Raw genomic sequence first — 18,102 nt, forward strand, 5'->3', positions numbered from 1 at the left:
GGTGGCTGGCAGAGACAGTTTCTTCAGAGGTATAGCCATCCATAAGTTGCTCATGGCCTTATGGGTAACCCCCAAGAGACTGTTGGTTCACAAGCTAAACGTAGGAGGGATCATTTCTTTATAGTCTGTTCTTGCTGCAATAACCTTCATCTGGGTGTCAAAGAAGACCCACGAGTCACATTGCAGAAACCTAATATGAGTCAGATCCCTGAAGCTAACCACTCTAATGATAACCATACACCATCATTCAGTCACCCAGATCTGGATCTGGATTCAACTTGTATATTTCTTGTAAGTATGTGTGTGTGCATGTGTGTATTTGTGTGTTCATGTGTACCTGCTTCTGTCTGTACATGTATACAGAGTCTTCTACCACTCTCTGTTATATTTTTTTGAGACAGGGTCTCTTGTCAGAGCTCACAAATTTTACTAGACTAGCTGGCCAGGGAGCTCTAGAAATATGCTTGTTTCTGCCTCCCCAGCATTGCTAGTACAGGCCTGTACCATCATGTTTTACACTTTTTACTCTCACACCTAATAAGACTGTGGCGATCTTATGTAGCAGGATGTTCTCCAATTTCAATCTTCCTTGGGTGATAGACATCTCTCCATTGTGAACTTGCTATTTCTCATCTGCTAAGTTTCCATATAAACACCCAGTCATATATGTGTGTGTACGTATGTATGTATATGCACATACATCTATAAGTGTGTATAATACTGGGTTACATGGGCCATTTTCATAAAAATACGTAATCTTGTGGGACTGGGCAGACAGCATGCAGACTTGCAATGAGATCCCAGCATCCATGTAAGAGCTGTACAGCAGCATATGCCTATAATCCTTGCACCAGAGAGGTGGAGAGAGCAGATCCCTTGAGCTCCCTGGATAGCTAGTGCTGTTGATTCAGTGAGCTCTAGGTTCAGTGAGAAACTCTTGTCTCAAAAATTCAGGTAAAGGGAGATATAGGAAAACAACCTAAATTGACTTCTGTCTTCCACAGGCAGGCATATACCTGTACCTGAACGTATACACATGCATATAACACACACACACACACACACACACACACACACACACACACACACACACATTAAATGCTAAATGACTACTCTACTCTTTGAGCATATTCCCCATAATAGCCTACTGTCTTCTTCTTTCTCATCTATCCCCTCCCATTAGGCCTCTGTTTCATTAGACAGTTTCCATCTACTTTCTTGTTATTGTGCATACATGATTTTAGATAGTTATATAAAATCTACGGCTCATAAATAAAATAGATGAACCACATGTCCCAGAGATAGCACTCCTGGGTAGTTCTCCAAAGCATTCCAAGACAGCATAGCACATCCATGCTTATCACAACACTAGTCACACTCACTAATCTACGAACCAGAGACATCAGATCAATGTGTCTGTGTGGCCAGTCAAGTTAAGCACATGGCAGGTTTATCGAGAGGTGAAATCCTATAAAGTCAATATCAGACACTGGGCCTCTATTGAGAATTCATTCATGGTTGAATTTCTGTTTTCTACAGTGACCTTAAATTGAAATAAAACAATTCATAGGAAATTGGGGATTCTATGGGATGTCAGTAAAGAGCAGAGTAGAGAGGAGAGACAGGAGTCTTTGCTTCCCATCACTCTTGATCCTAGGCACCTTAGACACTCACTGTGATGCAGAGTAGGGCCCTCCTGTGTTCAGGAGCTGACGTTCGTATGTTATCCACCAACCAGATACTTAGAGTATTTTACCTTGTGTTCTCTTCTGAAACCCAACAGAAACCTGGCCCTTGGTGGTATGATCAGGGGTCTTAAATATATTTCTAAAGTAAAAGTAAATAATGTGATCAGTAATCAGCAGTCCTAATGGGGAAACCACAGCTACTGAAATTAGGAGTAGATGTTCAGCCATAGTACCAGCATGCCATTTATGAGGCGGGCTGGCTCTAATGGGCATTTTTACAGGCAGAAGTCTGATAGGTACCTGGAGTGAAAAGAGTTTGGAAAGTCTCCACTCATATAATCAAAATCACTGAGATTATTACATTCCCAAATACATTAGGCTACTTGCTATAATTTTATACTCAAGGATAAGTAGTTTATTAAAAAGAGATGGGTAGTTTATTTTTTAAAGGAGCTATTTGGAGGCCAAACACTAAAATTGCAGGTCACCAGCTTTTTTGAGGCATCCTCATCACTACATGGTAGATAGTATCATGATGATATCAAATCCAGAGAGAGAGAAAAAGAGAGATCACATGACATGATGGTTAATCTTGACTGTCAAGTGGGTTGTATCTGGAATCAACTAAAAGGAACACCTCTGAACAGGCCTTGTAGGCATTTCCAGAAAGTTTTCACTGAGGGAAAGCCCCTCTCCCAGGGTAGGCAGCACCTTCCAGTGGGCAGATTAGATGTAAAGAGGTCCAAAGAAAGAGCAGGGCTGCCTGCCTGTTCCACTTCCGGCTGGTGAAGGCCTGTCCACTGATATGGCTGCCAACCTTCGCTAACGGAGTCCTCCAGGCCTTCAGCAGCACATGGAGACTACTGAGATATTCATACTCATGGACTGAGCAGCTACGGTTCTCAGCCTCCACAGCATGCAGACAACCTCTGTTTTGTGTAAGCCAACCTAGTCAGTCCCCTTTCATAATATGTATACACCCCATGGGTTTTATTCTTCTAGAGAATCCTGTCTAAAACACCTGAGACTAAAGGACAGACATCAGGGACAAGCTTGACTCCAAGCTTTTAAAAGTTTTGCTATTAGTATCAGGAGAATGGACAGAAAACTGCCAATGCGCAAACTCTCTAGAGACATGCTTAAACCATGTATAAACCACGGCAATAGGGGAGATCTCCATTTCCAGATTTTCTCCAAGCAGCTAGAGTTGAGTTTCGATATTAGTTATCATGAATTTTCAAAGGCTTTGACCTATGGCCTCCTCTGTGTTCAAACACAACATGTATATTAAAAGGAGAGGGAGATACACTGAAAGGTGGTCTGTAGAGCTCTGCTATGGATCAGCAGTGAAGCCAATCTGAGTTTTAATCCTGGCTCATACAACTGAGCTCTCTGGCCTTGTGCAATCATCCATCCTTTCTGAGCTTCAGCTGACAGCTGTCTCTTCTACAAAATAGATATACATACATACATCATCATACACACACTAATATATATCCAAGGAGCCAAGGAGAAGTATACAAAGCACCCAGCAAGCAAGAAACAGAAATGCAATGGCTATTATGCTTGCTGTTAGGATGGAGCCTGGAACACTGGAGGCGCACTAAAGGAATCCCGTTATCATGATACATGTAGCAGGGATGGGAGTGTAGCTCAGCTGATAGACTGCTCCCCAGGATGCATGTAGGCTGGGGCTCCATCACCAGCCCTACAGAAACCAGACATCATGGTGGACTGTAATCCTAGCACTTGAGAAGTGGAGGCAGAAAGATCAGGAAGTCAAGATCATCCTCAACTGCTCAATGAATCTGAGACAGCCTAGGTGTACAAGACCCTGTCTCAAACAAAATGAAAACCTCACATGGCAAGTCTTCAAGCTGGAGAAGCAGATGCTTTTCTAGTGTGCTGGGTCTAGAGAGAAAACTTCCAAGACAGAGGTACAAGTCCTAAAACACCATGAAAACATGATGAAGTTCCGCAACCCACTCTTCTGTGCACTCCTGTGTCAGTTTCCCCTTTCAGACCCAAGACAGCACGCACAGACCCTTCTCTTAATGGAGTAAGGGCTCATTATTAACCAACAATACACCAAATACAGGATTCGCACCACCAGCCTGGACTCTCAAACAAAAGCCTTCCATTGAAAACCTCACAATTAGAGCTATCTTTTCTTGTTCCTTGGATGAGAATCCGAAGAAAGATGTTTTCCTCCACCCCCACATCTCCCATGTCCACCGTCACAAAGCTACCCTGTGTGCTTCAACATGCACAACACAAGACATTGTGGCCCTTGCCGTCTCCCATCTCCACTCTCTCCAGGCTCTACAGTAAGTAAGAACAAGGTTGCTGCTGTTGTCCTGGGGTTGCGTGTGTGCGTGGTGGGGAGGAGGAGGGGGTGGCTGTCTATGCACATTGCTACCTGTTAACTGTACTAGTTACCTTTTGTCATTGCTATGACAAAGTACCTCAGGAAAACCACCTAAGGCTCACCTTTTTTTTTCCTGGCTCACCGTTTGAGGGAACAGTCCATCACATAAGGGAAGATGTGGAGTATGAGGCAGACAGTCATGTTGCATTGGCTCTCAGGAAGCGGAGAGGGATGAATGCTGGTGCTCAGCTCACTTTCTCCATCTTATTCAGTTCAGAACCCCAACCCATGGATGATATTGCCTCCAATGAGGGTGGGTCTTTGCAAATCAATTAACCAACCTGAAAACTCCATCATAGACATGCCCAGAGAGTAGTATGTTAGATGATTCTAGATCATGTCAAGCTGATCATCAAGATAAATGACCATACTAATATGCCATGCTGAGGATCCATGGCTGGAGTGATGGATCAGTGGTTAAGAGGGCCTACTGTTCTTACAGAGGACCTTTTGAGTTCCCAGCACCCACATTGGGCAGCTCTCAGCTATCTGTCACTCCAGTGGACTTGCTACCTCTTCTGGATCCTGTGGGCATCTGTAAGTATGTGATGTACATATACACACTCAAACATCCATGAACAAAACAAAAATTAATAATAAGAAATCATTAGCCAGGAGGCAGAGGTAGGCAGATCTCTGAGTTCAAGGCCAGCCTGGTCTACAGAGTGAGTTCTAGGACAGCTAAAGCTACACAAAGAAACTCTGTCTTGAAAACAAAAACAAATAACAAAAAAATGAGGAGGAGAAGAAGAAGGAGAAAAAGGAGAAGGAGAAGAAGAAAGTCATCATTGAGACAAAACACAATGCGTATTTCCAACCAATCAGAGATAATGACAGTAGCCCCATAGTACCCCACTACTGAAAACAGTTTACAGTATAGTAAGTGTACTCCTTCGCTTTCAGTAACTATATATAGCCTTTTCTCCTCCAGCCCCTTAGGAAAATAGCACGGACTTTCCAAATACAAATGCAGAAGTCTACACAGTCAGAAAATTCAAGAGATATTACAGCCAGTGGATCCACAGATAAGAACTGAAGGCAGGGCTCAACAAATTAATGCTCTCTCTGTCTCTGCCTCTGTCTCTCTCTGTGTATTTTAACTGTATATACTAATCCACTGTACACAGCACTGTGCTAAAGAAGGACATTTTCATATATATTGCACAATTTGCATACCACTGCCTCTTCCACCCCTCCCCTTAGTCCCCTTGGTCCCTCTAGACAGTTTCGCTCCAGTTTTTCTATTTGTATGATATCCAGAACCCTTCCTTCTGCTCTCAAATGGTCACAGTCAGAACTCAGCATTAACAAAAAGCAATGCGACAAGAGTTTTGCTGTGAGCAGGGACCTGGGTGCTTTGTAAGTCAAGCAAAGTATGTAGGGAGCTGAGGCTGGCTGAAGGCACTCTGAGTCAGAGCTCAACTATGTGGGAGATTCCATCCATTGCCCTGGAGGTTAGTAACTCAGACAAGACAACCAGTTCTGGCCTCTGGTCATAAACAAGGGAAATAACCCAGAACTCCATGGGATCCTGATGGACAGAACAAGCCCCAAGAAAAACTGATTGAAACAGTTGGGAAGCACCAGACAAGGGCAGTGTTGACAGATGAGATGGGGCAAGGTTAATGACATGACCAGGCGAGGCTGTGCCTCGAATAACCAAGTCCATCCCACTCCACCAATCCCACCCTTCATCTGAGTCATAACACCAAAGGGAGCAAATCCCCTCCCCGCTGGGGCATCCCCAGCCCAAAAGAAGGGAAACTACACTTAAGGTTTGAAATCAGCAACGCACAACCCACATGTGGGAAGTGGAAAACTGATAACTGTCCCTGGGGCACCTCAGGCAATCCTGTGTAATTTAAAAACATATGCTGCAAACCTGTATTTAGGGCCCAGCAGGAGCTGAAAAGTAGCTGCATCTAAACCATGGTTTCTGAATACTGGAGATTATAATCTCAGGAGACAGCTCATGATGAATATTAAGAACACAAAAGATCAGATGAGGCTAATTTGGCTCTGACTCATGAATACAAAGAAAGCAATTGGAATAGCAGGGTAAAGGGTGCGTGTGCTGGCTGCAAGCGGGCACCACCATCATCCACCCACCCTGTTCTCTTCAGGGATTCCTCAATGGGTATGACAGGGAACACCGCACACAGCTCAGGCTTGGCCATCCATTTCCGTTTGTGGATCTGACACCGACAGGAAGGGTCACGCCTGGTACCTACAGCAGAACTCTGCAGTGGCCACTGTGCTTTTATCCAAAGACGGAGGCTGTCCACACTGCTGCAGAGCCTGGACTTGCTCCTCCCAGAGGGTGCCCATTCTCCAGCCCTGGCTGACGGAGGGAGCTGATTTGCAGTAAATCCTGACTTTCAAGGCCCAGAGACCCCAGTTTCTGCTGTCATATTGCAATCTTACAAGAACTGTGTTCTCTCACCTTGGGAAGGGTATATTTACATGAAAAAGTGTAAACTCCAGGGCTGGAGAGATGGCTCAGAGGTTAAGAGCACTGGCTGCTCTTTCAGAGGTCCTGAGTTCAGTTCCCAGCAACCACATGGTGGCTCACAACCATCTGTCATGAGATCTGGTGCCCTCTTCTGGCCTGCAGTCATACATGCTGTAACATAATAAATAAATCTTAAAAACTTTGAAGTAAAAAAATGACACAAGTTTTAAAAAAGTGTAAACTCCTAAAAAAAAAAAATAAGTGCCCTTTGGGTGTGTATGTTTGTCTGACCATAACCTGCATATGACAGGGAGCTCCTGGCCTCAGTGATGATGACAAGGTGTGAAGGATGTCTTTGCCCTCTTGTCCCTCCTACTAACTTACTTAACTGTGTGTGTGTGTGTGTGTGTGTGTGTGTGTGTGTACCATGGTGCATGTGTGGAGGTTGGAAGACAACTTGCAGGAGCCAGGTTTGGTGGCAAGTGCCTTTACCTGCTGAGCCATCTGACTGGACCTAATCTGTATTTTTGACTAACACTTACCTATGAAGGAATAAACCACTTTCCTGTACAAATGTAATTGGTGACATTAAAATTCTTATAACATTTTTGTTTGCTTTATGGTTTTTCTTTTGTTGCTGTTTTCTTTTCTCCCTGAAAACAGAAAAAAGTCTTTGGATATCCTATTATATATTATATATTTACTTCTCTTTCATAAACTTTGTGGTATTTTCCAATGTTTCTAGGAATATCATTACTAACACTCTATACATCAAAAATAGACACTTACGTGCTATAAATTAAATATGGTTTATGAAAAGATTCGCCTCTGAAGTCAAGGTCCCTGAAGAGTATATCAGAATTTCCAGCAGACTAAATGGTATGTCTGTGTGTGCACATATACATCTTTGCATATTCATGTGTGTACACATATGTATCTTTGCATATTCATGTGTATACATGTGTGAGTGTATATGTGTGTGTTCATGTGTGTATGCTTGTTTGCATACACATATAAGAGTAGATGTGCACATATACATCTTTGTATATGCACATGTGTGCATTGTGTGCGTAGGTGTTTTATTCAATTTTTCCCTTTGCCATGACCTCTCCTATGCAATGAGGGGAGAGCAAATATTTGTCAGTTTCAAAGCAGTAATCAAAGGTTTCATGCACACTGCTGTTCATCATGGAGTCCTGTCACCTCTGTGTGGACTCCTCCTAGATGAGGAAAAGCCAGGTGACTGTCTCACCAGGCCACTACCCATGCATCTGCAGGCTTGCAAACATCCTAGTCTAGACAATAATTAAAGTTAGAAATGTAGCTTAATTAAAGCATGTCTCTCTGGAGCCCTGGAGGCCATTCCTCGTGCTCACTACAAATGCTGTTTACACAGGCTGTTCAGGGGTGTGCTTGGGGATATCCTGTCAGGCACAATCTCTTAAATTGAGTGTGAGAAGGGGCCATGATAGGGTATGGCAGGGTTAGGTGGGTGTGATGGAAAAAAAGAGGATGTTTTCCAAATGCACACACAGAGGTGTCAAGGATCATCATCACAGGGCAGAGTGGCAGCTCGGAGACAAAGTGTCTGTTGTGCAAGCATAAGAAACTGCATTTGGGTCCTTGGAACCCATGTGACAAATGCTGGGCACAGAAGTTTGCATTGTAATCTGAGCACTGGGTGGGCAGAGGCCAGAAGTTCCCTGGGGCTTGCTGGCCAGTCAGTATGGGCTTCTCAATGAGAAGTGAGAAGACCCAGTCTCCAAAACACAAGACCCTGCCTGAAAAATGACAAGGTTAACCTCTGTCTTCCACATGTTCACACATATGCCCTTATGCACATACATACATGAGTACATACATATGTGAGAATATACATACTTGAACACATACACACACACTCTATTTCTGTCTCTATCTCTGTCTGTCTCTCTTTCATACACACACACACACACACACACACACACACACACACACATACACACACGCATCACTTCCCTGTAACTGGGATATCAAGGGGACAGAAACTGAATTCCCTCTGTTAAGCTAAGAATAAGCTCTCCAAGAAAACACACATCAGAAACCACAAACCAGCAGTTTTGGAGGACTCGGCTGGCATTTCCATATATATTTGTCTGTTTACAAAATATTTTATCACTTTCTTCACTAGTGACAGCATTTCAAATGTGCAGATTTTACCTAAAACTACAAGATCTAGCTTCTCCTGAATAATTTTAAAAGTTTAAAAATGCAGGGCGGTGGTGGCGCATGCCTTTAGTCCCAGCACTCGGGAGGCAGAGCCAGGCAGATCTCTGTGAATTCGAGGCCAGCCTGGGCTACCAAGTGAGTTCCAAGAAAGATACAAAGCTACACAGAGAAACCCTGTCTCGAAAAAAACTAAAAAAAAAAAAAAAAAAAAAAAAAAAGTTTAAAAATGCAAACTCCAAGCGCAAGGCCCTGGGCTCGATCCGATCCGCAGCTCAAAAAAAAAAAAAAAAAAAAAAAAAAAGCAGACTCAATTTATTTTCAACAGTTATGCCGCTGATGCCAGACCAGAATGATGCCGTATCTGGTTTGCCTCTTGCTGACCTTCTCCCCAGATCACCTCATCACCTCACCGCAGGACCAGTGGCAGTTCTGATGATCACATGGTAGTTGCCTTAATTTACACCACCCCCATGGCCTTTGCAGCTGTATCTGTGTTTCAGACCTTCCGTTCATCTCTCTCTTCCTACTCTAAGCCAAACCTCCTGGTTATAACCAGCGGGGTCTTAACTGCAACCTTTCCTTGTGTATCTCTGTGTGTACACACATGTGTACTGGTGCACTCACATGAGTAGGTGTGCATACATGTGTAAGAGCATATGGGTGCAGACTGCAACAGTACCTCTGATGTCCACCTAGTCTGTTGAGACAGATTTCCCATTGGCCTGGGGCATGGGACAACTAGGCTGACTGGACAGAGAGTTCTGGGAATCCTCCTGTCTCCACCTCCCCAGGACTGGGATTACAGCCAGTGTTATGTGGACTCTGCATGCCAAGCTCAGGTCTTTGTGCTTCCCCTGCAAGCCCTTTACCAGCTAAGCCTCCTCCCTGGCCCTGAGTCCTCCTTTAGGCTCTGCCCACTGGCCTGGTCAGGACCGGATCGCAGGATGACCTTCTAGGCAGAACAGAATAATGTGGAAGAGTAGAACAGTTGGACAGAGTCAATAAACCAATAGTCACAACTCACTGGGATCCTCTGGAAAATGAGGGTTCAGACCCTCACCCCTCACTCTTCTCTATGGTCTTGATCAATATATAAGATCTTGGTCAATATGTCAGTGTAGAAGATCTCCATCCGTATGAAAGTATGAAGACTTGTAGAGCTCCTCCCTTCTCTTGTATAAAATCCTGCCCTCTCTGCCATTCAGGATAGTTGTAAAAGGCAGAGAAGACAGTCTAAGGTAGTCTATAGAGCTCATAAAACGAAATCAACTGAACTTTTTGTTTTTCTAAATTATTAGATTGCATGGACATAGGAAAGCTATTTTCTATTCCCAATTCTCTTAACTCTCCTTGAAAAAGCAACAGCATAGCAATATATATGTAATATATAATGATGCTTTCACCATCCACCAAACAAACAGAGAGTGGGAAAAAGTTAGTCACATTATAAACCTACTTTGCGCTATTATCAACATCACCGTGTTTAAAGGAAGTCACTCGATGTAGAATCACAACCAAATAGGACCCAAAGACTTGAAGATGTTTATCTACCGTCTAGCACAGGGATGGAGGTGAGAGGGGTGTTGTAGAGTCTAGGGTGCCTGCCAGACATTTGCTCATTGAAAATCAGATTCTCTCCTACCCATTCTAGAACCTGACCTACAGACTCACACTTTCTTTGCCGGTTATCAGCAGGGTCATCAGGAGTCACCAGTGCCCTGCTCTGCCACTTCAGCCCACATGATCAGGCTGCACCTTGCTAAGGTATGGAGTAGATTAAAGTGGTAGAGTAATGTCACCAGGCTGGAAACTAAACAGGAAGTCTCAGGTACCTGGCTAACATCCGGAACAATAAATTACAAGTAGGGTGAAACTAGAGGTTAAGAGCTTAGACTCCCGGGTTTGGAAGGTCACGGGATTAAATTTAACTCCACCACACACTTAGGCATGCTTTTGGCCAGGCAGTCTCTACTTCCTTTTATTAAACACTAATGCTTACTCCACCTATGATCTTGTGTAGATTAAATAGTATAGCATATGTGTGTAGAGTGTGGTACAGTGCAGGACTTATGATAAACCCCCAGAAAATGATTACATCATCTAGCACCCCAAGTAGCCTATCCATGAGCAGGCTGATTAACAGCACCTATGTGGATAGACTGCAACTCTGCAGGCCAAGGTACAGTTCCCAGATGAGTCTATCGGCCATATAAGACCATCTCCTACCAGAGACTTTTCTCAGGCTGGATGGTATATACAAATCCTTTTGTGTGAAACCTTTTGCAAGTTACAGACCTCTGTGGAGCATGCTCTTCACCAGTACATGTATCCACAGTAATAGAGTCCTCCTTGCATGCCCTGGCTTTGGGCATAAGACCTGATCAAGACAACTCATTCAGCATTCCGTCATAGATGGGGAGGGCTCATGAGGCCCTCCCTCTTCCTGTGACATGCTGGAGGGGGCAGTCATATTCATCAGTGGTGAGGCCACTGGTAAATTATCCTTGCTCAAGTAAATAACCCGTACTCATGGACACATAGGCGACACAAATTGCAGTGTGGTCACATACAAAAAAAGGTATGAAGATGGGACAGGACCATTCGGGGAAGATTTAATGGGAGAGGAATGGAGAAGAGAGGGTCATGGAAAGACTTAGAACATCCTATATGTGTGTGAAACTGTGGAAAAATAAAACAACAGAAATCCACTGTGCATGTATACACCTGTTAGACACTGACTTGAGCTCTCATCTGGGATGGTGGAGGGATGGCAAGGGTTTCTTCCCTAATAGAGACCGCCTCCCAGGAAGGGAGAAGACAGCTTCCAGATACCATTCTAATACGGAGACTAAAGGAAACTAAGGTGTTAGGGTTGACTTTAATTTTTATTGTTAGGATTTCTTTTTAACTTTTTCTTCCTGGTTTTTGTTTTCTTGAGAAAAGGTCTTACTATGTGGCCCACGCCATCAGCTGCATGGGTGATATTCCTGCTTCTGTGACTCCAGGATACTGCTGCTCTACCCTGCCCCACGTGTTGAAGATATTGAGTCCAGTATTGCCCGACTCCTTGAGGACTAGGTTCTACAGCGATCCACATGTACCCAGGAGACCACAGCAGCCTTAGAGCCTCGGGAGGCAGATTCCTCACAGCCACACAGCTTTCGGTCTACTGTAATACGGCAGAGGAAAGGAGCGTACAAAGGTAAGTGCATTTATCTGACAGCTTTGGAGAGAAAGGAGAGAAAGCAGGGGGAGGGAGGGGGAGAAGGAAGAAGACAGAAGGGAAGAGAGGGGAGAGAAAGGGAAGTGAGAGAAAAGAGAGAGGAAGAGAAGAGAGAAGGAGGGGATGGAGACAGGACAAGAGAGAGACTAAGTCACCAGTAACTTCAGGACTTTCTAGAAGGCCTCACCTACCATGGTTCCATTGTCCCCTGCAGGCATCTCTTTGCAGATGTGGCCTTCAATCAAATGAACCCTTTAGAGCCCCCTTAAACAGCACCAGGTCGCAGTGCTCAGTTCCGGCCACTTCCCGCTTCGCCTCACAGCAAGGACTCACGAACAGAAGCATTTATCTCAGCAGAGGAGAGGACACAGAGCAGAGGACCCTGGAGCTCTCTGTGGCGGAACCTGTGGTGCTAACACAGTCTGGCTGGTACAGTCTCTCAGCCTGTGCCCAGGCCTCCCTTGGAAATCTGCCCAGTGCCTGGTTCTTTCTGTGAGTCTTTCTATGCCACCTAAAACCAGTGAGAAAAGTCTTCCCTTCCACTTAAGCCCAAAGGCATGGTGGTGTCTATTCCTGAATCAGACTGAGACAGAGTGGATGAAGAAGATAAGGAAGTAGTAACAAGGGAACATTGATAGCAAGGAGACAGCTGGGAAACTAATGGAGGGGGCATCGAGCTGGCTCAGTGGACACAGGCACTTGCGGCCAAGCCTGACAAACAGAGTTCAATCCCTGGGACCTGTATGTTTGTAGGAAAGAATTGACTCCTATATATTGTCCTCTGACTTCCATATATCTGCCGTGGCACAATCCATCCCCCATAAACATACACATACAAAATAAAGAAATGTTTAAACTCTTAAAAAGATGTGAGATGGGGAAATTTTTTTGAGATGAAGTGGTCAAAAGGCCTAATTGATGCTCTGAATATGTGTCTGTGTGTACACTTGTATGTATTTAATTGTATGTATTTGTGTGTGTGTGTGTGTGTGTGTGTGTGTGTGTGTGTGTGTGTGTCTAGGTGTATGTACCCATGCATGTGGAGACCAGAGGATAGCCTTCGCTGTTATTAATAAGATGCCATCCATCTTGTGTTTTTGAAACAGGGTCTCCCTCTGGCCTGGAACTCACCTGGTGGGCTATGCTGACAGGCCAGTGAGCCCCAGGGGTCCTCCTGTCTCCACGTCCCTGGCACTGGAACCCTAGGTATGTCTCACTACTTCCAGCCCTTGATGTTCTCTGTGTTGGTTCAGGAATCTGAACTCAGGTTCTCATGATTGCAAGGAAAACAGTTAAGGGACTGAGACATGGCTCCAGCCCCGATGAAGTCAGTTTCAACAGAGATACAGGGAGCGAAGAGCTAAGTAAAGAATTCCAGAGAGAGACTTCCACACAGAGCGAACGTCAATGGCCCCAAAGTAGAGACAAACTTGCTGCATCTATTCCTTGGTGCATAAACAGGGTGGTTGGGGACAGTGACTGCAGAACCTTGACTGGGCCTGAGTCCCTCTAAGTTGCACATGGACTCATGCCAGTCTGTGTACAACTTGCTGGTGCCCACTAGATCATGCCAAAACCAAGAACAAAACCTCCCAGACCAGGGAGGCGGCTCACCGGGTAAAGGACTTGTCTCCCAAGTGTGAGGACATGAGTTCTGATCCCTACAACATTTCTGTTGCTGGGATAAAACACCCTGACAGAAAACAAGTCAGGGAAGGAAGGCTAACAGTTGCAGAGAGAATTCAGTCCATCATGACTGGAAGACACGGTGGCAGCCGGTGGAGGCCAGCCTGATGGGAGGCAGAGACATCAGCCACACACAGAGAACAGAGAGAACAGGAAGTGGGGATAGACTACAAGACTGGAAGCTCCCTGCAGTGACAATGTTCCAGGCCAATGAGAGAGTCGGTCTCAAACTTAAAAAATCAAAAATGCCCAAGGAACACCATCTAAGATTTAATCCCTGTAACTCTTCATATGTGCACTGTACACACACACACACACACACACACACACACACACACACACAGAGAGAGAGAGAGAGAGAGAGACAGAGACAGAGACAGAGAGACAGAGAGACAGACAGAGACAGAGACAGACAGACAGAGACAGAGACAGAGACAGAGAAAATACTCACAGACCCCACAGCCGTTTCACGGTACCACAATGCTGAAGCAATACTTGAATCACATTTTATAAAATGACCTACCCATGACAGAATGGAAACTCCAAACAAGACTAGTCCTAGACCACAGGTGATAGGAAGTCACAACATGCCCACACGGTTGGGCTTGCCTGGCGGACCGCCTAGTTATTTCTGCGTAAAGCGCGCACGGCCATGTAATCTACATGCATGTGTGGAGTGGCCACATGTGGTCCTGTACGCATGCGCGGCCCACTCTTTAAAAAGCCGGTGCCATTTTGCACAGGTCTCCTCTTCTCTCTTCTCTTCTCTTCTTCTCCTCTCTTCCTTTTCTCTTGACCATGTGGCCTGTCACGTCTGTCTCTTCCTATCCTATATTAATAAACAGCTCTTCTGTGGATTTGTCGTGTTCGGGATGTGTTCCTCATGGGGTAAGAGCGCCAAAATAACTAACAACAGGTAGCTCAGGAAGCATCATTCTCTAGGTCTCACCTCTGACTTTTCCTGCAGAGAGCCCGTATTCTGGGCTCTGTGTGGCCACCATGACTCAACTCTGCTGGAACAGCTTAGCAGCAGCCACAGACAGTAAGTCAACAAACAGGTGTGGCTGTCTTTCAATAAAACTTTATCTACACAGACACATAGTGGGCAGGTTTTGGCCTGATTTGTAGCCAGTCAAGCCTGTGTTAAGCCACAGGAAGGAGACTGGACTTGACCTCAAGAAAATAAAACCACCTGCCTGGTGGGAGTGCTATCTTTCCTATGGTCCTTCCCATCACTGTCCAAGTGTATTGGTAAAATCTTTGTGTCTCCGTCCCTCCTTCACAAAGGCAGTTGGAACTCCTCCCAGATCCGGGTCAGGGCTCTCCCAGCAATCTTGGCAGAAGTCTCTGCTTATAGAGAATATGCATCTGTAGAGTGTCCAGACATAAACAGGACACCTACACACCATACTCCACTCAAAGATTCGGGGACCATCGAGGAAGAAGGAGTAAAAAGACTGGTGGTGTCAGAGGTCAGGGTGGACCACACCAGAACTGTCTTCTGGGCATGACAAGCTGCTGCACTCGTCTATTTACAGCAGCTGTGTCCGACCTGCACAAGATCCACACAAGACCAAGCCAACCAACATGTCAGCATGAGGGATGGGAACTCATGGGCCCACACTCCTAACTGAGAAGCTAGTGGTGGATAGTGACTTTTGAAGGAGGAAGACTTGTGTTGTTGTTGTTTGTTTGCTTGGTTTTTAGGTGTGGCCCCTGTTAAGTCAAGTTTGCTCGAGTGGACAGCCCCACTCCCATGAGTATATGAGCAGTTTAAGTCTGGTAGGTTACCTTGTTGAAAAGAAAGGGGAGGAGGCGTGAGTTGGAAGCTGGACCAGTGCCCTAGTGGCTAATAGCACCTGCTGCTTTTGAAGAAGACTCAGGTCTGATTCCCAGCACCCTTATGGTGGCTCACAACCATCCATAACTCCAGTTCCAGGGGATCTGATGCCTTCTCCTGACCTCTGTTGGCACCAGGTATATAGTTGGTGCACATAGTACCTGAAAACATCTATATGCATATAAACAAACTCTCTTTTGAAAAAGTGGGTCTGTGTTTGGGAGGAGTTCTGGAACAGGAGTGAATATCATCATGTACACTGCATGTCTGTACAAATTAATACAAGTATTGTTTCTTTTAAAGAAGTAGCTGCTTGTAGAAATATGTCTAAAAAAAGAATTGCCTAGGAATATGACATTTCCCCCACCTTCCAGGAATAAGCCTCAGGTATCCCTCATTCTGATCTGGCTTAGTGAGTAACTCAGAGCCTCAAGAGGCCAGCCACTCACTCTCTGGACCTGCCAACAAAGTCCAGACTTAACTAATTCTGTAGGTCACCTTGCCATTCCATTGCCCCAGGTCTACCATCCCATTATTCATCACAAAGTTGCATTTAGGTCCAAATGGACTTCTGAGGCCATTGCCTGCCTCTCAATCCAGACAGGCATGGGCATGGGAGGCTCTGAAATCCTTGCATGGGGCAGGCACAGATCATGCACATAGCCTTGTTTTCACTCCAGGCTTTGACACTGCCACAGACAGAGAAGCTATCTATGTTCACACATATCTCCATTCACAATCACCTACTAAACGAACACAGCTCCATGTGCACACACAGCAAAGTGGCTCTTCTTCTGCCCCCCAGGAGCACAGAGTCCTGTGTGTCTGAGAGGATGGACTCCCTCCAGTGAGTCCATTCAGCGGGCAGAGAGCTGAGTCAGGTTTTTCCTGAAATCTCGACTATTCAGTATTTCTTTCACTGACTCACGCCACTCTTAATGGGTAAAATGTCCCTGTTGCAAGATCCCTTAAAATACCCCTCCCGAGCCAACCACCGTTTATCTTGGCAGCAGGTAGCTCAAAAAAAAAAAAAAAAAAAAATTGGAAAGTCTCTGCTTGGCATGGTCTCTGAGCTACTGGCACGTCAGAGATTAATAAAGCACATTTAACAGCGCTCAGGATGCTGCAACACGATCCCTCACCGTGAAATGTGCGAGATTCTTTGTTCACTGTGAACAAAGTTGGAGGCAGAATGGGCCAACTGTGACAAGCGGGGATGGGAAACAGTCAAGAAGCCTGAACATCTTTCATCTGGCAACTGGTGGGTAGGAATTGATGCCCAGTGCTCAACTGTACATCTGCTCGGTGTTCTCTGGTGTGTAAGCTGGGCAGGGGCACCGAACCCCTGAGCTAGGGACGGATGGAGCAAACAGTAATGCCAAGAGATCTGGGTTGCATGTACAAGAAAATAGTGAATTGAAGGGCCGTCCCATTAAGAAACTTCTCGGAAGAAAATCAGGATTTACCAAGACATTTCCAAACATTTTGGTTTTTCTTTAGGAAGAGAATATTAACCTAGGGGGAAAAACAACAACCAAACAAACTTTGCTTGACTGTACAGGTGTGGGGCTCACAATAATGGAGGAAAAAAAAAGGAGGGGGGACTAAACTCAAACAGCCATTAGACGAGCAATTACAGGTTTCAAGGAGGAAGCAGTTCACTGTGGAACTCCACACACCTGGATTCTTGCAAAGCAAATACTGGAAGAAAGGAGCAAGGAGCCACAGGGAGCAAAGGCACCCTGGTGAGCGCCAGCGCAGCCTCCACGTGCTGGGCGATGCCTGGATCTATTTACACTATTAACACTAAGCGACTCCTCAGAGTCCTCCAGAAAACTCGCTCAAGCCTGCAAACCAGAACTCCATACCATTGTAATGCTCCTCTTGAGCCCAGTGACCTTGATTCTCTACACCAACATCCACACGCGCGCGGCGGGGCAGAAAGCAAAGCAAAGCAAAGCAAAATTCTCTCCTTACCTAAAAGGCATAGTAGACGGGCCAGCTGGATGCTCTGCCACCTTCAGCCAGCGTGAGGGTTCTGTCTCACTCCATCCAAAGTCCTAGTGCTATCCAGGAGGGCTCTTGGGGGTTCTCGGATCTTCCTGTAGGAGTTTTTGATCACTGGCTTGCTTAACAAACACGCCTGTGTTCTGTGGGTGTTTGAATGCAGTACCACACTGGGCATCCGGCCAACACTCAGCTTCCACAGGCAATGAGAGAAAAACTCACACCCTCCCACACAGGCTTCCCTCCTCGGTGTCTTTTAAGCTGGGGATCCAGGTGTCATCTCTGGTTGGAGGCTAGCGGGAGAGGTAGCTCCCCTTTCCGACGACTCTTCTGCCTTGGGGAGCCCCAAAGTTTGTTTTTCTATCTCACTGCCCCAACGTTCTCCTCGCGATCGGGATCCCCCGGCTTTCCTTTCCACCAGCTGCACTTTAAATGTATTTTAATTGGCTGGAATGTCGAAAGAATCTATTTGGCAGTCGTTTACATGGGAAGCACGCCCGCCCAGGGCAGCTGAAAAGAGGCCCCAGAAGCAAGCGGACGATTACTTCATCAAAAGCGGCGGTTTGAATA

General features: G+C 45.5%; 1 protein-coding gene across 1 annotated transcript in view; it reads right to left on the bottom strand.

The window, feature by feature from the left end:
• The window catches only part of Nckap5 (NCK associated protein 5), a 918,845-nt gene extending 900,968 nt beyond the window's left edge, over window positions 1-17,877 (bottom strand). The window contains exon 1 of the mRNA XM_036202994.1: window positions 17,503-17,877. The gene's annotated coding sequence lies outside the window, so the exon portion shown is untranslated. The remainder of the gene's footprint in view (window positions 1-17,502) is intronic.
• Between the last annotated feature and the right edge of the window lie 225 nt (window positions 17,878-18,102).

Source organism: Onychomys torridus, chromosome 11 (genome assembly GCF_903995425.1).
Source record: "Onychomys torridus chromosome 11, mOncTor1.1, whole genome shotgun sequence".
NCBI lineage: Eukaryota > Metazoa > Chordata > Mammalia > Rodentia > Cricetidae > Onychomys > Onychomys torridus.